This window comes from Tursiops truncatus, chromosome 13 (genome assembly GCF_011762595.2).
Source record: "Tursiops truncatus isolate mTurTru1 chromosome 13, mTurTru1.mat.Y, whole genome shotgun sequence".
NCBI lineage: Eukaryota > Metazoa > Chordata > Mammalia > Artiodactyla > Delphinidae > Tursiops > Tursiops truncatus.
Genome location: NC_047046.1, coordinates 36,754,559 through 36,775,334, shown reverse-complemented (window position 1 = coordinate 36,775,334; position 20,776 = coordinate 36,754,559). Strand labels below are relative to the sequence as shown.

The window sequence follows — 20,776 nt, the reverse complement described above, 5'->3', positions numbered from 1 at the left end:
ATTTTCAATGTTGTTTTGACTATTCTAGTTTCTTTTCATTTACATATGAATTCATTTTTTCCCAGCTTTATCGAGGTATAATTGGTATTTATATGAATTTAGAATATTCTTAATTTATACAAAAAAATCTGTTGGGATTTTGAGTGGAATTGCATTGAATCTCTAGAGCAATTTGGGGAGAATTAATATCTTAAAAATATTAACTTTTTAGATTAATATTAACTTATTAGATCTAGCTTTTGTTGTAGTTGTCATTGAATTGACCATATAGATGATCTTTCATCTGTAAAATAAAGAGAGCTTTACCATATCCTTTCTAATCTAGATGCCTTTACTTCATTTTAATGCCTTATTATTCTGGCTAAAACCTCTTGTACAGTGTTTACGAGAGAGTGACATCCTTACATTGTCCCTGATTTTAGAGAGAAAGTTTAGTCTTTCACAAAGTTTTCTGAGAGTTTTTATCAGGAATCATTTTGATTTTGTGAAATGCTATTTCTGCATCTATGAGATAATCATATGGTTTTTTTTTTTTTTAGTCTGCTAATATGGTGAATTATATTGAATTTTTTGGAAAGGTTAAACCAACTTTGAATTCTGGAAATAAACCCCACTGAATCATGATGTATTATCCTTTTTATTTATTTTTACATTCAGTTAGCTCAGGTTTTAAGAATTTTTGCAAATATGTTCATGAAGGATATTGTTAGGTAGTTTTATTTCCTGTAATGTCTTTGTTTGGTTCTTTTATGAGGATAATGCTGGCATTATGGAATGAGTTGGGAAGAATTCCTTGGCCTTCAACTTTCTGGAAGAGTTTGTGTAGAATTGGTAACATTTCTTTCCTAAATACTAATTAGAATTCACTAATGAAATTATCTGGGCCTGTACCCATAAAAGGATGTTAAATTGTGTCAAATGCTTTTTTTTTTTAATTGAAGTATAATTGACAAGTAAAGCTATAATGTATTTAAAGTGTATAACATGATTTATATATGTCATATATATGTATGAAAGGATTTCCCACCATTGAGTTAATAAACACATCCATCACCTCACATACTTACCTTTTTCTTTTTCTCTTTGTGAGAACACCGAAGTGTTACTCTCTTAGCAAATTTCAGTTATACAATACAGTATTATCAACCACTGTCACCATGCTGTACATTAGATCCTCAGACATTATTCATCTTATAATTGAAACTTTTTACACTTTTACCAACCTCTCCTATTTTCCCCAGCCACAGTCCCTGGCAACCACCGTTAGATTCTATTTCTATGAGTTTACTATTTTTTTAGATTCCACGTGTAAGTGATGCCATGTAGTACTTGTCTTTCTCTGTCTGGCTTATGTCACTTAGCATAATGCTCTCCAGGTTTACTCATGTTGTTGCAAATGGCAGGATTACCTTCTTTTCAAAGGCTGAATAATATTCCAGTGGTGTGTGTGTGTGTGTACACCACATTTTCTTTATCCATTCGTCAGTGGACACTTAGGTTGTTTCTGTACTTTTGCTGTTGTGAATAATGCTGCAGTGAACATGGGAGTAGAGATCTCTCTTCAAGATAATAATTTCACTTCCTTTCCACATATATCAGGAAGTATAATTCCTGGATTATATGATAACTCTATTTTAATTTAATTTCTTGAGGAAACTTCATACTGTTTTCCATAGTGATGGTACCAGTTTACAGCCCCACCAACAGTGCTCAAGGGTTCCCTTTTCTCCACATCCACATTTGTTACTTCTTATCTTTTTGTTAATAGACATCCTAAAGGTGTGAGTTGATAGCTCATTGTGGTGTTGATTTACATTTCCCTAATGATTAGTGATGTTGAGCACTTTTTCATGTACCTGTTGGATATTTACATGTCTTTGATGGAAAAATGTGTATTCAGGTCCTTTGTCCAATTTTCAATTGGGTTATTATTCTTTTTTTCCTATTGAGTTATATGATTTTCCTGTATATTTTAGATATGAACCCCTTATTGGATATGTGGCTTGCAAATATTTTCTCCCATTGCATTCCTTTTTGTCTTGTTGATGGTTTCCTTTGCTGTGCAGAAGCTTTTTAGTTTGCTATAGTCCTACTTATTTACTTTTGCTTTTGTTGCCTTTTCTTTTGGTGTCAAATCCAAAAATTCACTGTCAAGACCAATGTCAAAGAGACCTACTCTCTATGTTTTCTTCTAGGAGTTTTATAGTTTCAGTTCTTTCATTCAAGTCTTAAATCCATTTTTTTTTTTTTTTTTTTTTTTTGCGGTACGTGGGTGTCTCACTGTTGTGGCCTCTCCCGTTGCGGAGCACAGGCTCCGGACGCGCAGGCTCAGCGGCCATGGCTCACTGGCCCAGCCGCTCTGCGGCATGTGGGATCTTCCCGGACCGGAGCACGAACCCCTGTCCCCTGCATCGGCAGGTGGACTCTCAACCACTGCGCCACCAGGGAAGCCCCTTAAATCCATTTTAAGTTGATTTTTGTGTGTGGTGTAAGATAGGTGTCTAGTTTCATTCTTTTGCATGTGGATATCCAGTTTTCCAACACTATTTATTAAAGATGAAGAGACTATCATAAGGCTTACATAAAACATCTTACAGTTATAACTGCCTATTTCAGGCTGATAGTAACTTAACTTGGAACACATACAAAAGCTCTACATGTTTGCACTCAACCCCACATTTTATACTTTTGATGTTGTAATTTATATATTTTATATTGTGTATCCATTAACATGTTATTGAGTTATAGTTTTACTTTTAATACTTTTGTTTTTTATACTAGAGTCGTTAGTGATTTCCCACAACCACTACAGTATAAGATGTCCTGAATTTTTATATTTATTTTTACTGATGAGTTTTATACTTTCATATGTTTTCATATTAATAATAAGAATCCTTTCATTTCAGCTTGAAGAACTCCCTTTAAGTTTCCTGTAAGGCCATTCCAGTGGTAATGAATTCCTTCAGCCTATTTTGTTCTGGAAACTCTTCATCTCTCCCTCAATCCTGAAGAACAACTTTTCCGGGTAGAGTATTCTTGGTTGGCAGTTTATTTTTCTTTCAGCACTTTGAATATATCATCCCACTCTCTTCTGGCTTGCTGAAAAATCCACTGATTATTTTATGGGGGTTCATTTGTACATAACAAGTTGCTTTTTTCTTGCAGTTTTTAAGATTCTTTGTCTTTAAATTTTGACAGTTTCATTATAATGATTCTTGGCATGGATCTTTTGGTATTCATCTTATTTGATATTGTTTTGGCTTCCTGGATCTGGCTGTCTGTTTCTTTGGCCAAGTTAGGGAGGTTTTCAGTCATTATTTCTGTGAGTAAGCTTTCTGCCCCATTCTCTCTGTCTTCTCTGGATGTTTTGTTGCTTGCCTGTACTCCACTCCCCGGATCACTTACTCTGGAAGAAGCCATGTTGTGAGCAGCTCTATGGAGAAGCCCACATTGCGGAGGATGGTAACCTCCTGCCAATAGTCATTTGAATGAGATTGAAAGCATCATCTCCAGCCATAATTGAACCTTGAGATGATTGCAGCCTCATCAGATACTCTGAGCTGTATCCATCTAACTAACCCACTCCTGGATTCCTGACCCTCAGAAACACTGATATAATGTTTGGTGTTTTAAGTGTCTAAGGTTTGGGGTAATTAATTACCAGCAAAAGATGATTAATACATTTACTCAACAAGCACATATTGATGATATGTGTAGGTTGTTGGGTGTTCACCATGCCTACAAGATGAAGTCTAATTTCTCATACATGACACCCAGAATTCTTTATTATCTGCCTCCTACCACTTTAGTCTCTTCTTTCACTATGCTAGACCATCAAAGCTCTGTTTTACTTATCATAACTTGCTGCCATTCCTCAAATATACCAGGTAGTTTTTTGTCTTTGCATATGTTCTTCCCTCTATCTTTATTCTCCTGTTTATTTACTAAACTCCTGTTCATCCTTTAAGACTCAGATCAACATTTCATCATTCTTGATCCTGCCAGGATGATTTATATCTTTTCCCACTGCTTAAAAGATTGCCATTTCAAGTCACCAAGCCCTATAGTTTTCTTAAAACTCTTCCTATTTCAGGGCAAATTATTTTAAAGGTTATTACTTTCATGAAACTTATTCCCTAGCCAAAGTAGAATTAAACCCTGGTTACCTTGGATACTTACCATACTCTATGTATTCTGTCAGAGCATGTGTGACACACTTTATTTTTGCTTATTTGTTTGTTTGTTTTTATACCTCTCTCCATTTATTAGACTTTAATTCTCATGAAGGCATTAAAGATTTCTCATCCTTTGTGATTTTAAAGCACGGTGCTTAGCCTATAGTAAGGGTCAAATAAATGTTATTTGAATAAATTGAATGTTCTTAGCTTTGTTACATTTCCTTTTAAATTGAATATTTGTTATATAAGATCATAGTTTTGTTTTTTTAAAAAATAATCAGTTTTTCATGTAAAGCTTTATTATTAGTTTATAATTTAGTTGCATTATCTTCAAAGTGTGTGATCTCTATATTTTACCACTTTGGGTTTTTCTCTGAAGATTCTGTTCCAAAGCTTTCAAAATACCATTTTTTAAAAATACACATTCTGAAGACACTTGAAAGAATCTTGTATTTTTTGTAGGAAATACAGCATACATGTGTGTTTAAAACCTACTTTCCTCATATACACATTTACTTTATAATGCCATAGACCAACAGAAGTACATCTCCCACTACACTTACGATTTCTGTCAGTTTCTCCTTGTATTTACATTAGGCTTTGCTTGATATGCTTAGTGCATGATGGTTCATGTCTTCTACCTTTTTTATCAATATAAAACAACTATCTAATCTTATTTATTCATTGGATTTTATTTTCTGGCCCGGGACTCATAGTTTTATGTTAATATGATTGTTGACTGCTAATTACTGTCTATACTGGCGTGACAGTGAGAAGTTGTCTGAACTTGGAAATAGGACTCACCTATGCGTGTTGTTTTAAAATACTCATGATAGTTTAAAACAATGACAAATTAGCATGACTTTCTATCTAGAACATCCTTCTTTTTGTGTCCTTAACTCTAATTCATGTTTTATTCTGGAGCACATCTCAAATCAGAGTTTATGAAACAGTTATTCAGGGCAATAATTTGTACTGAAAAAATATTTTACTTTAGTAATGCCCCTTCTTGTGTATTTTGTATTTTTCAGACCATTAGCTGTTTGTCTTACCAGTTTAGCAGAGAAATCTAGAGCTGAAATGTTAGAAAACAATTGATGATCCATTGGAAATTGAACTGTCTTTAAAATTATAATGAATAGGTTGGAAAAGATTTGGTGACGGATACAAATTTTCCTTATTACTTTTAGTATATCTTGCTGTCACATATGGCAAGGCACCTGATTTAACAAATGGGTTGATGTTTGATTTGATTTTGTTCATAGCTATAGTTCTGAACTTTAAGTGCTCATAAAAATGCAATAGTAAAAAAGTAAAAAAAAAAACAAACACCTTTGCATTAAAAAAATGCAATAGTAGCATCTTAGATTATAGTAGTTCTTTCGAATATTCTGAATTGTCAAATGCTTTTGATTTAAAGAATGAAGTAATCTATTTTTTCTTATTGTCAATAATTTAAGAATAGAAAATAATGGAAGTATCTGTATTTTCTCTATCATTGGCCAGTAATTTTACGAGTACTTCATCTCCAGTTGGAAAAACTCTTATAGTAGTCACCTCTATGTCCACAATGTTCTCCTACTCTTCTAGAAATACTTCTGTGAAATCTTCCAATAATTTTTAGTCATACTCTGTATATCAGCTATATTAAAATGCCAATACTTGTCAAGAATGACAAGACCCGAAACTTGAGAAAGGATTCGAAAAATAGAAATTGATTGAAAAGAACAAATATATACAAATAATAGTAATGCAGTATCTAGTAATTAGATTTAAATTACCCCAACTCTTGAAATAGTCACGATTCTGAGAAAGAATAAAGGAAAAAACTTACAAGTGTGTAAATTGTTGACATCAAAGTCTGTATTATATATTTGATTCTACATAGAGTTTCTAGGCTTTCACTTAGAGTGAAAAAGCAGAAGCACTTGAGACAAAGCACAAACATTTAGACAGTTGATAGAGCTAATAAATAGTGTAAAGAATTAAGATAGTGGCTAGCCTGACAGCAAAGGAAGAGATAGAAACCTATACATCTGAATACATAATTTGAGCTCTTCAGTGTAGGGCAGTGTCCTCTGAGAGCATCACTGTGTTATTTCACAGTATATATTATTTATATATGCCCATATTATTTTATGGTATAATCATCTGTAAAGATTACCCTGAAACATAAAGAAGGAATGACTGAAGGGATTAAGTAAAGCTTTAGCATAATCTGGAAAACGTACCTTCCTGGGTTACTTTATTCGACAAGTGAGTTGCTAGGCAAGTGAGTTGCAGCACACGTGCATTTCCCTTGTGCCTCTTTCTATGCAATGTGCTCTCTGCCTAGGTGTCATTCCATTGTGCCGTCGTATGCAAACTTTTCCATTGCCTTCACCCTTTTGGAGCCCGGTCAGGTGGAAACAAACTGGGGTTTGGGACTTTATAAATAGAGATGGGTCAATGTATTCTATTAATAGCAGAACTGTCCTAAATCTTCGGCCAGGACTCAGAAGAATTCATAACTGAAAGTTTGCAAATATAGACAAATTTAAGGGCTAAAATAAAATAGCAAAAACATATATACCATTATGTTTCTAATTATAGGAGAAACAAATTTTTTTTTGTCTCTAATTTGATTTGAAAAAATATATTTTATAGTATAACTCTTTGTCCTCTGTGTTGGTGTTTTATTTTAAGCAATGCAAATATCTTAGTAAATTTTCTTGAACCACTGGGTATGGAATACCACAAATATTTAATTTTGTACTTGAAAGCTGGAGTGACTGAATTTTCAAAATTAGATAATAAAATCTCATTAAGATTTAGGAAACACTTATTTTATTTTTATTTTCATTTTAAAAATGATTAATTCAGGTTGTGGTATTAATAGTTGCATTTTTTAAATCACTGCATACTGAATAGTATTCCTCTGTCTCTGTCTGTATATACACAGTATTGTATGGTTGTACTGTGTTTTTCCTTTTACTGCTGAAGGATATCTTGATTGTTTAGTTTTTAATGATTATGAATAAAACTGCTATGAATATTTACCTGCAGTTGTATGAAAACAAGTGTTCAATTCATTTGGGTAAATAACTAACAATGTCATTGATGAGCTGTATGTTAAGTCTGTTTAAGTTTATAAGAAAATACAGACCTTCCTCCTAAGTGGCTTTACTATTTTCTCATCAGCAGTGAATGAGAGTTCCTAGTGCTCTTCATCCTTGCCAGCATTTTTAATCGTCATTAAGATTTTTTAAGCTATTCTAGTGGTGTAATAGTATTGCATTGTGGCTTTAATTTGTATTTTTCTAATGAAAAATCATGTTAAGCGTCTTTCCATGTGTTTATTTGCCACCCATATATCTTCTTTGGTGAAGAATTTTCTCTCACTCACTTTTTAAAGTGGGATTTTTGTTTTTCAATTGTTGAATTTTGTTTTTCTTTATATATTTTGATTGTAAGTTCTTTATCATATGTGTGACCTCCAAACACTTCTTCCAGTCTGTGACTTGTCTTTCATCTCTTAAAATCTTCGTGGATTAAAAGTTTTTAATTTTGATAAGTTTTTTTTTTTTTTTTTTTTTCCGGTACGCGGGCCTCCCACTGCTGCAGCCTCCCCCGCTGTGGAGCACAGGCTCCGGACGCGCAGGCTCAGCGGCCATGGCTCACGGGCCTAGCCGCTCCGCGCCATGCGGGATCTTCCCGGACGGGGGCACGCACCCGTGTCCCCTGCATCGGCAGGCGGACTCTCAACCACTGTGCCACCAGGGAAGCCCAATTTTGATAAGTTTTTAAATTGTGATATATCATTTTAAAAATAGATTGGGTTTTTGGTGATTTACCTAAAAATTTACTGCCAAACCCAATGTCATGTAGGTTTTTTTTCCTTTACGTTCTTTTAGAAGTTTTACGACTTTACATATTATTTTTAGGCCTATGATCCATTTTCAGTTAAGTTTTTATGTGATGTGAAGTATTGTTTAGATTTATTATTATTTTTTTTTGCATATGGATGTCCAGTAGTCTCAGGACCATTTGTTAAAAAGACTGTCCCTTCTTAATCGAATTACTTTTGCACTCATATTCAAAATCAGTTGACTGTATTTGCATAGTCTATTTCTGGCCTCTCCGTCCTGTTCTTTTGATCTGTGTTTTTATTCTTTTGCCACTACTACAGTGTCTTAATTACTGTACATTTAGAGAAAGTCTTCAAATAATATCTCATAATTTTTGCAAAATGTTTTTATTACCATTCAGTTGAAGAGTCCTACTTTCCCATGTGTTATCTTCTTTGATCCATGGGTTATTTTGAAGGGTGTTTTAAAATTTCCAAATATTTGATTTATTCCCCTCAAATTGTATTTCTAATTAATTTTGGCCAGAGTATATATGATCTCAGTCTTTTGAAATTTATTATTTGTTTTGTGTCTCAATGTATGATATATCTTAGGGAATAAAGAAACATTGTAAAACGTAATAGGGAATACTTTAAAATTATGGTCATATTTTGTACAAACCAACAACATAGAGTACTATTGTAGTACATTTTATTAAAATAAACTCTCTTATTTGATGCCTCATTTCAACTTACTGAAGAATGTAAACAAGTAAGAATTGTAGGTCTTTCCCTGCCCCCCCTTTAAAATTGAAACTGGGCATTCTTTTCGATTTCATTGTTAGATTGGGGTATTTTCCCCAGCAATTAATATAGTTAATACCCAGCTTTTACTAAGAGTTCAATAAATATTAACTAATTTAATTTTTATTCTAGAAAATAGGTGTTTAATGGGGTAGGTAAATTTTTGAGTAGATTGAAGTATTATATCACCAAAGCTGGGATGGGATGTTTTGAGATCATCTAGTTCAACTGTTTCATTGTACGGATGAGAAAACAAACAGACAGGTTGAGTGAGTTATCCTCTGTAAAAAGGCCAGTTAGTGTCAAGATAGAACTAAAAGTGTCTTGCCTCAGAGCTTCATGTTTTTTGCCCCATTGGTACAGTTCTCTGAAGTGTCCATGTTTGTCAGGTTAAAATTTGAAGACTTACCTTTAACCATTTATATATTAGAACTATGATGGGTTCTGAGTCAAGATGGTGACAGAAAGCTACTTTATGATGCTACTTAGCTGGAGTACCTTCAATTCCATCAAATGAATGCATAGTTAATCAGTTTTCTCATGGAAGTTCTGGCAACAGTGGGAAGGGTCATTATGGTTCAGTTCAAACTATATTTTCTAGTTAAATGATGTCTCAAATTTACCCTATTGTTGGTGGCTCCCTTTTACATAGACAGAAGAATGTAAGGGATTGAGCACCCAGAGGGCAATTGTGATTATTTTACCTTTACCTATTAAACTTTTGGGGCTGGCTCTATTTATACTCTTGCTGATAATTTTAGAGGAATAATAATTCTGTTTTATGTGAACATGTATGTATCTCTTTAATATATCTTTTTTGAGTTTGCCACTGATTCTAGAAATTTTAGACCATCTATGGCAATTTTCTTGACCTAAAAAATTAAATTTCTTCCAAATTTGATTAGATTGTTATAAGTGAAATAAAGTCCTAATTTCTAACCCTTTTAAAAACATTTGACTTTTTCTTTATACCATAATATAGTATTATGTTCCCACAAACACTTTTTACAGATATTGTTGAAATCCAAGGGACCATAAGGATTAATATTTAGTTTGAACATTTTCCCCAACCAATAAAATTCATTTTATTTTCCTGTGCATATCACAGTTGCTCTGAGCTCAGCCTGCCTGCTAATTGAGTTACTTATTTAAATGGTGAAATGGCTTCTTAACAACTTCTTTAATTAGCTATTTAACAGAGCTCAATCTTCTTGTCTAGAAAACAGTGATGTTAAAACTGTTAGTGTGAGATCCTAAGTTCTGGCATTGTTTCTAGTTAAATGATAATGACCTAGAATTTCTAGTAATGCTTTCATATTTGTATTTAACTTGTTTTCTTTGCTTTTGTATTACCTCAGTTCAAAATTCAGAGGCTCTACATGTTGAAATAGGCTATCTTTAACCACTGAAAGCAGAGCTTAGCTCCAGACTCATTTATTTTGAATTAGGCAAGGTTGGCACCATCCCCGCATAGATGAATAGCTTTTGACTAAATTGTGTTGTGTTCTTTTCAATAGGAAACAGCTTCCTCCCCCACTTGCTCCCTGAACAAACACTGCCACTTTTATTACTGATCATTAATGGGTAGACATGAAGCTGACTGTTCTCTTAATGTTACTGTAGTGATTGCGTATTCATTTACTATATGCGTATAAGAAATAGGCTCTGTGTCTGGTTTACTTGTGATCATTTTCAGATAACAATCTGCAGACAGATTGTTCCTGAACTATGACCCTATAATATTGCTTGTGTGGTGTCATTCTGTTTGTTAATTCATTCCTTGATCACATAGCTCTTACGTCTAATACATTTCCACCATATTCTGTAGCAAATTTCCATTATCCTTATAGCCCAAAGCTCATATATCTATCTTCGTTAGAGTCAGTTTGGTAGTGACTGCACCAGCATATAGCAATATAGTAACAAGGTTCTGAAACAGGATGGGAGAAGGAAATGATGCTCTATATTCTTAGTTCTTATATTCCAGAGACTTGGCAGGGGGGAGAAGCTATACTCGCTAAATCTGTTCACAGCCAAGTGTTTTTAGAATCTTGGAATTTTCTTTTTTGGAGTTTTTCATACTGTGGATTCATTGGAAAGCTGATGAAACAGATTGCTTGTAAGAGAGTCAATATAAAAATAGTCTGCAAGAAAGCATGCCACCATCTGTGTTGTCTTATCTAGAGATTGTATCCCTGTCTTAGATTGACTTCCAAATTATTATGCTTATAAATATTAATTGATGGAAAGAAATTAGAAAAAGTATAAAAGTGTGTCTGTGAATATTACATATACATATATATTTAACACATACACAGTTTTGGATGAGAATTTCTTCTGTCTTGGTAGATAAATTCAATTTGAAGTTTCCATTAAAGTATCTATTAATCAAAGCACATATAAGACTTTAGAAATATTCTGTTTTGCTAAGTCAAAGGCTAAGGATGAAGACACACATCAACCATGGCATCTTTGGTGACTCACAAAAGCACTAAGAAATGCATTTGCTTCTGGATAATGTATGAATGTGTACATGATATTCAGCTACGATCTATCATGACAGGAGAATAGAGGTAGAAATTATTTATTAGGCAACAAAGAAAAAGTAAGGCTGATGTGGCATAAAGGAAAAAGCTTTACTTGACCAAAATAAACTGATATTTGAAGGAAAACAAACAGGTAAATATTATTAGAACAGTAACTTGGGCCAAATATAAAAGTGAGTAATATTCTCTTAAAAAGTTTTATTTTGGTGAGAAAATTAGTAGCAATGCATCCCAGAAATTCTCTTTGGATTTATTTATTGACATTGAAGCTTCACGCCTGGAGAAAATCTCTCTGCAAATGTGGTTACTTAATGCTTATTATGAGTTTTCCCATGTGTTTTTCTAATTAAAATGGGTTTCCTTAGCATCATAGTTGTAGGAAGAAATATTTGAAAATGAAGTTTGCTAAGCTCTTAGTCCCTGTTTCACATAGTTTCATTTTCTACATTGTGCAAAGTACTGTTAATTGGGCAACTTAGGAAAGATGGTTCTGGGAGCAGTGGAAGGAAGCCGTGACCCTAGAACTTCCAGACTTGTCTTCAGTTGTTTGAATGGAAGCAACTGAACCAGACTAAAGGTTACTTTTTTCCTTTCTTTATCTTTCCATCTCTTCTGATGGTTTTAATAAACAGCATGTATTCTTTTTTTTTTAAGATAAGATTTTATTTATTTTTAATATGTCTATTGGAGTATAATTGCTTTACACTGTTGTGTTAGTTTTTGCTGTATAACAAAGTGAATCAGCTATATATATATATGTATCCCCATATCCCCTCCCTCTACGTCTCTCTCCCACCCTCCCTATCCCACCCCTCTAGGTGGTCACAAAGCACCGAGCTGATCTCCCTGTGCTGTGTGGCTGCTTCCCACTAGCTATCTGTTTTACATTTGGTGGTGTATATATGTCCATGCCACTCTCTTACTTCGTCTCAGCTAACCCTTCCCCCTCCCTGTGTCCTCAAGTCCATTCTCTATGTCTGCGTCTTCTTAACATGGGCTGTATACTATTCTTAGCATGGTGTGTGGGAGTCAATAGCTTCCTACTGTATGTTGATTCAGTTGTGCCAGGAAAGACTACCCATCTAAAGGAAATCTTCCCTACTTGCAAGGAATCATTTTACAAGGGAGACAAAACCCTGAGTTCCACAATTAGAGTTGAAGTCTGAAGAGGCAACACAGCAAACACAACACACACTAGTGTTAAGGGGACAATTAAGCACCTCTTAAGAACAGGTTTAGAGGGAAGGGATGTACTCAGAGCATGAAAACCCTGAGTACTTGAAGGGGACCAGTTAAGGGGCCATAGTGGGGAAAGTGTGATAAAGGGAGACTAAGATATCCTGGGAGCATTTCTATAAATATGTGTATGATTAGCAATTTCTGATAGGTATTCTCTGGTCAGAAAAATAAATGAAAAAATTCCACCAAGGAGGTTGATGTGAGAGTGTTTCTGTGTGTGTGTCCTAAGTAGGACGTCTCTGTGTGAACAATTTCAGAAAATGCTTCTCTTAGAACGAGTCATTCCTTCTGTGGTAAAGGCAGGACGAATGACACACAGGTGCAACAAGCCAGTCAAGAAGCTAAAACTCATCTCTGAACCTCCCCCAGCCAGAGGAGCACCTGGAGACAGCAGTGTGACGCCAGTTGTAGGAGGCATCCCTCATCCTCTGTAGAAAAGGTGACAGTACACCTGTGGCAGAAGTTGGTGCATTAGCTCAAGCCTGGTCATTGGCCTGGCTTCAGAAACATTTTTGCTGCTGCTGTGTTCTAATCTTAATCTTAATGTCTGTGGTTACAATAAGACAGCAGTCTCTTACAGAAAAAGCTTTGGACAAAATTCAACACCGATTTATGATTAAAAACCCTCCAGAAAGTAGGCATAGAGGGAACTTACCTCAACATAATGAAGGCCATATATGACAAACCCACAGCCAACATCATTCTCAATGGTGAAAAACTGAAACCATTAACCCTAAAACCAGGAACAAGAAAAGGATGCCCACTCTCACCACTATTATTCAACATAGTTTTGGAAGTTTTACCCACAGCAGTCAGAGAAGAAAAAGAAATAAAAGGAATCCAAATCGGAAAAGAAGTAAAGCTGTCACTGTTTGCAGATGACATGATACTATAAATAGAGAATCCTAAAGATGCTACCAGAAAACTACTAGAGGTAATGAATTTGGTAAAGTAACAGGATACAAAATTAATGCACAGAAATCTCTTGAATTCCTATACACTAATGATGAAAAATCTGAAAGTGAAATTAAGGAAACACTCTCATTTACCATTGCAACAAAAAGAATAAAATACCTAGGAATAAACCTACCTAAGGAGACAAAAGACCTGTATGCAGAAAACTATAAGACACTGATGAAAGAAATTAAAGATGATACAAACAGGTGGAGAGATATACCATGTTCTTGGATTGGAAGAATCAACATTGTGAAAATGACTATACTGCCCAAAGCAATCTACAGATTCAATGCAATCCCTGTCAAACTACCAATGGCATTTTTCACAGATCTAGAAGAAAAGATTTCACAATTTGTATGGAACCACAAAAGCCCCAAATAGCCAAAGCAATCTTGAGAAAGAAAAACGGAGCTGGAGGAATCAGGCTCCTGGACTTCAGATTATACTACAAAGCTACGGTAATCAAGACAGTATGGTACTGGCATAAAAACAGAAATATAGATCAATGGAACAGGATAGAAAGCCCAGAGATAAACCCACACACCTATGGTTAACAAATCTATGACAAAGGAGGCAAGGATATACAATGGAGAAAAGACAGCCTCATCAGTAAGTGGTGCTGGGAAAACGGGACAGCTACATGTAAAAGAATGAAACCAGAACACTTAGGTCAAAATGGATTAAAGACCTAAATGTAAGGCCAGACACTATCAAACTCTTAGAGGAAAACATAGGCAGAACACTCTATGACATAAATCACAGCAAGATCCTTTTTGACCTACCTCCTAGAGAAATGGAAATAAAAACAAAAATAAACAAATGGGACCTAATGAAACTTAAAAGCTTTTGCACAGCAAAGGAAACCATAAACAAGACGAAAAGACAACCCTCAGAATGGGAGAAAATTTATGCAAATGAAGCAACTGACAAAGGATTCATCTCCAAAATTTACAAGCAGCTCATGCAGCTCAAAATCAAAACAAACAACCCAATCCAAAAATGGGCAGAAGATCTAAATAGACATTTCTCCAAAGAAGATATACAGATTGCCAACAAACACATGAAAGGATGCTCAACATAACTAATCATTACAGAAATGCAAATCGAAATGACAATGAGGTATTACCTCACACCAGTCAGAATGGCCATCATCAAAAAATCTACAAACAATAAATGCTGGAAAGGGTGTGGAGAAAAGGGAACCCTCTTGCACTGTTGGTGGGAATGTAAACTGATACAGCCACTATGGAGAACAGTATGGAGGTTCTTTAAAAAACTAAAAATAGAACTTCCATACAACCCAGCGATCCCACTACTGGGCATATACCCTGAGAAAACCATAATTCAAAAAGAGTCATGCACCACAATGTTCATTGCAGCTGTATTTACAATAGCCAGGACATGGAATCAACCTAAGTGTCCATCAACAGATGAATGGATAAAGAAGATGTGGCACATATATGTGATGGAATATTACTCAGCCATAAAAAGGAATGAAATTGAGTTATTTGTTGTGAGGTGGATGGACCTAGAGTCTGTCATACAGAGTGAAGTAAGTCAGAAAGAGAAAAGTAGTGTATGCTAACACATATATATGGAATCTAAAAAAAAAAAAAAAGGTTCTGAAGAACCTAGGGGCAGGACAGGTATAAAGACGCAGATGTAGAGAATGGACTTGAGGACACGGGGAGGGGGAAGGGTAGCTGGGACAAAGTGAGAGAGTGGCATGGACTTATATATACTACCAAATGTAAAATAGATAGCTAGTAGGAAGCAGCTGCATAGCACAGGGAGATCAGCTCAGTGCTTTGTGACCACCTAGAGGAGTGGGGTTGGGAGGGTGGGAGGGAGATGCAAGAGGGAGGAGATATGAGGATATATGTATATGTATAGCTGATTCACTTTGCTATAAAGCAGAAAGTAACACAGCATTGTAAAGTAATTATACTCCAATAAAGATTTAAAAAAAAAAAAAAAAAGACAGCCGTCTTAGCCTGGCTATGCATTAGAATCACCTGAGAAGTTTTCAGAAATGCTAACGCTTAGGTCCCACCTCTACCACTTGTACCAGGGTCTCTGGTGGTGGACTTGGACTTTGGGTCCTTTAAAAGCTCCCCAGTTCAGCTACATGTAACAGAATGAAATTAGAACATTCTCTGACACCATGTACATAAACTCAAAATGGATTAAAGGCCTGAATTTAACACCAGATACTATAAAACTTTTGGAGGAAAACATAGGCAGAACAATCTTTGACATAAACCGTAGCAATATTTTTTTGGATCCGTCTCCTAAAGCAAAGGGAAAAAAAAGCAAAAATAAATGGGACCTATTTAAAGTTAGAAGCTTTTGCACAGTGAAGGAAACCATTGACAAAATGAAAAGACAGCATACTGAGTGGGAGAAGATATTTGCAAATGATATGACTGATAAGGGGTTAATATCTAACATGTATAAACAGCTCATACAACTCAACATCAAAAACAAACAACCCAATTAAAAAATGGGTGGAAGAACTTTTTCTGCAGAAGACATGCAGACGGCCAACAGGCACATGGAAAAATGCTCAACATTGCTAATATTCAGGGAAATGCAAATCAAGACCACAATGAGATATCACCTCATACTTGTCAGAATGGCTAACATCAAAAAGAACACAAGTAACAAATTTTGGTGAAGATGTGGAGAAAAGGGAACCCTTGTTCACTGTTGGTGGGATTGTAAATTGGTGCAGCCGCTGTGGAAAACAGTATGGTGGTTTCTCAAAAAACTAAGAACTATCATAGGACCCAGCAATTCCACTCCTGGGTATATATCTGAAAAAAACCCACTAATTCAAAAAGATACATGCACAGCAATGTTTATAGCAGCATTATTTACAGTTGCCAAGATAAGCAAGCAACCTAAATGTCCATCAACAGATGAATGGGTAAAGAATATGTGGTATATACACAATGGAATACTACTCAGCCATAAAAAAGAACAAAATTTTGCCATTTTCAGCAACATGGATGAACTTGGAGGGCATTATGCTAAATGAAATAAGTCAGAGAAAGACAAATACTGTATAATATCACTTACATGTGGGATATAAAAAATTCAACAAACTAGTGAATATAACAAAAAAGCAGTCTCACAGATACATAGAGGACAAACTAGTGGTTACCAGTGGGGAGAGGGAAAGGGGGGCAATATACGTGTGGGAGGAAAAAAATGGGGTTATTATGAGATTATACGAAATCATCTGTGTGAAACTTTTGAAAACTGTAAAGCACTGTAGAATTTAAAGAATCTTTCATTCAATTAAAAAAACAGCTCCCCTGTTGTCTATTGTGTAGTGAGATTGATCCTGAATACATAGATGAAACTAGTTGATAATATTCAAGGATAATTTTTTGGTTACTGAAAGGAGGAAAAGTATATTAACATTTTGAAATAATGTCTGTGAAAGATATTTTTGTATTTAAAACCTGTCTTTAAATTGCAGTGTTTCACTAAAGAAAATAACTGGTAATTGACTATGGAAGGAAAAACTACACACACAGCTTTTATATATTTAAAAAGGATATTTATATATAGTAGTTGTAACGGGAGTAACAATTTTATATTTTGATTAACTAGAAATGCCTTAGGGTTAAATTCATTAAATATTAGCAGTATTGAAAGCCACTAATTGCCATAAAAATTGGTGTTTCACTTTAGGTTGTGCTCACATCACATTCGTAATGTGTCTAAATGAAATTATCATGTGAAAGAATATGACCTATGTCAAGAAATAAACTTGCTAACAAATTTATTTAAACTTTCTCTTATTCCTACTAGATGATAATAAGGCATCCCATAGAGTTGTGAATAGTCTTACATTTTAGAAAATGCATTATAGATTCTTAAGAATGAATAACCACATTTAAGTTTATTGAGTGAAAGGCTAAGAAAATTTTTTAAGATTTTTAGAACATATTGCTAGATTAATTTCCAAATAGATCTTCTAATTTACACTTTTATCAACAACATGTGAAAGGTCTGTTTTAAGGCCACTTCTCTGTGGGTTACTGGACCAAGAGGTGAGAGTTCTGTGGGTTCTGCATCTGCACATGCAGAGGGCCGACTGTACTATGCCATTTTATATAATGGACTTGAACATCCGTGGATTTTGGTATCCGCAGGGGTCCTGGAACCAATCCCCTCAGATACCGAGGGACTAAGACATTCTTTGCAGGCTCCATTTAATGGTTCTGCTCTTTACTTTCTTGGTCAGGGTCAACTCTCTTATTGGGAACATTAGAGGATGGATGGGGCTTCCCCTTCCACTTGTGCAGTTTTATTTTAGGATGCTGACTTTTGGTTAGATGTTAATGTTCTTTCTAAATCTTTTTCAATGTGTGTGAAATTTGTCAAAAGCTGTATGTGAATCTGGTCCACATTAAGTTTTTATCAGTAATTTTGAGAACTATGTATGTGTGAGGGTATATATGTATACAAATATGCATATATGTACAATATGTTTTTGTAAAATATTTTTTAAAAAATTGGATAAAAAATATTTTTGGTTTTTATTGACTCTATTCCATCTTTATGGAAGTATTTATACTTATGTTCTTAAGGGCTATCATTTTGAAAGAAAAATACATCTACTTTATTACCACAATCATGGGGTTCTGCAAAACTTAATAAGGGAGTTTGCTGGTGTTTCAGACATGTTGATAAGTAACTGGTCATCCTACTTTAAGACAAATTATTTTTTTAAGGTAAAATAGAGTCTAGGTGCATACCAGGTAGCATGTTTCACTTTTCTCAAAGAAAAAGGTCTAAGACATTTGTCAGAGCATCTGTGTTACTACATAGTCTTTCTGCTGTCTCATTTGAATGTTCGTGGCCGGATTTTCATTGTTCTAACTTTAATCACATCAATCACTTGAAAAATATCTGATCTTTCTTTTGGCCTCATTGTTCTTTGTGCACATATTGGAAATTTAAATTGTCTTTTCTCACATTACCTTGACTTTTTTTTTTCTTGAGTGAATGTTTCTAATATATAGCACACACACTAGTGGGATTATTTTGATCAGTGTCACTTAACTGAACAGTTTTTTGCCCAGCCTCTGTACTGACTACAACTCTGGCTTTTCTTAACATGTAACTTACTAATAGGTTCCTGGTTCCCAAACATCTTTCCTCCATCTAAACCTTTACTGCATTTTCCCGGGCTTGCTTTATTGTACTCTTCTATGCTGTTGACCATTACTTTTCTTTGTGATTTATTTTGTTTTTATATATGTATCTATAAAGAGTGGAAAACTCATTCACTCACAGAAAGACACTTGGAACTGTTTTGCTGGTGGAAAAGATAGATTTTTAATATTCTGTTTTTGTAGTTTTATTTTTATATCAGTGGCATGCATTTGTGTGTTGGTAGCTGTGTGTGAAGGCTGTGGTTTTAGGGCAATAATGTCTTAGAATAATAACTTTATGGTGTAGTTTATTCATGACACTGAAACTGGAGGATTAATCACACAGAACATCTAATCTAATAATCCTCTACCTTTCCTGTCACAACACATTTGGAGGATACACCAGTCGTATCAGCAACAGTGGTTTAATACTGCAGATCCCAACAGAGAAGAGAAGTGGGCATGGTTTTTGGAAGTAGTCTGAAAAAGTCCTGGGGAAATGACACTCATTTCAAATCTCTAAACCACACTTTCATTCTAGAGTGAAGGGAATTGAGTTCACTTGTCTGTAATCTTTATGTCTGTATTATTTACCATGGTACCCCTCCTATCCTGCATAGCACTTGCTCAATAAATACTATTGAATGAATAAAGGTGATACTAAGGTACAGAATGATGAATGGACTGAGCAAAGTCAAATGGCTAGTAAGTTTTATTGCTGGGACTTCGGATTGCTTTCTTTTGTTCTTTCGTTAATTCTGTTCTGTTAATTCTTCTCTGTAAGGAGAAGAAACATTTAACACTTCTGACTGGATAGCCATTCACTTTCTCTCATTAAAAAATTGCCTTGCTAGCTGAGAACTCTAACAGCAGCAGCAGCAAATACTGAAATAGTGCTTCCTATGTGTTAGGTGCTCTTCTAATCTTCACAACAATACCATGACTATTTATGACACTAGGTACTATGATCCCCAGTTTACAGCTAATGAAAATAACTGAGGCATAGAGAGATTAGGTCACTTGATTGAAGAGACACAGCAATGTTGCTATTGTTGCCATTGTTACTCCAATATTCAAAGCACATTTTGGGATTCTTATCTGTACAATTCTTCTTAGACTTGGTCTATATGAACAGTTGAAGGGGAAGAGTTTTTCACTCATTTATTAACTTGTTAAATATTTGTTGAGCACAAGTTCTTTGCCGGAACTGGAGCTAAGCACCAGGGGAAAAGAATGAATATGATAGCTCCTATTCTTAAGGAAAAGGCAGAATATAAATATTATTGTAAAGGTGTTCATTTATTCAATTATTTGAGAGCTTGTGGTGCATCAGGCACTGTGTTCTAGGTGTTTTTGGAAAATCAGTGAGTAAGAGGCAGTGCCTGCTCTCAAGGAGATTTTAGCTAATGGGGTCACTGGCACATAAGCAGTTAAAATATACCATACATGTCACAATGATGGTATGCATAAAGTGCACTGGGAACATTATGATGGTGTGCCCAAGTCTTCAGGGAATTCGACAGCCAACTCTTTTGTGGGAATGATGTTGAATTCTGTCCTGAAGGAGAGTTAAAATTTATGGGTGGATAAATTCAGAAAGGGAATGCCAAGCAGAGGCAGAGGCACAAAACAGGGACAGCATGAGTATTACTGAGGCATGAGGCTGGAACAGGCAAATGAGGCTCAGGTTATGAAAAATCTTACCATGTGAAAGACTTCTGCCTAAGTCACTGTTCTTTGTCCCCTGATATCCAAACCCTGGGATCCTGACTATATCCTCCTACTCTTTGGTCTTTGCATTTTTTATTACCTTGACTACACTATCTGCTTACTTCTCTTGGCCTTGGTTGATCTCATTGGTCTTTGTGTTTGACTTACCTGAAGTTTTTGTATATTCTGTCCCTTTTCTGCTTGGAGCTTCTGAGTCTGGGCTGGACATCTTGAAGTCCTCCAGGAAGTAAGAGAGTTGCATATATGGCAACTAGAGGAATTGTTTCCTTAAGGGAAGAGTTTATCACCTGGAAATCATGTAGTTTTACCACACAGTGTTGGCTA

At 35.1% G+C, this 20,776-nt stretch overlaps 1 long non-coding RNA gene across 1 annotated transcript in view; it reads left to right on the top strand.

Annotated features, from left to right (window-relative positions):
• The window catches only part of LOC141276258 (uncharacterized), a 150,265-nt gene that overhangs the window by 92,695 nt on the left and 36,794 nt on the right, over positions 1-20,776 (top strand). The window contains exon 3 of the long non-coding RNA XR_012325527.1: positions 2,907-3,025. This is a non-coding gene — a long non-coding RNA (uncharacterized lncRNA). The remainder of the gene's footprint in view (positions 1-2,906; positions 3,026-20,776) is intronic.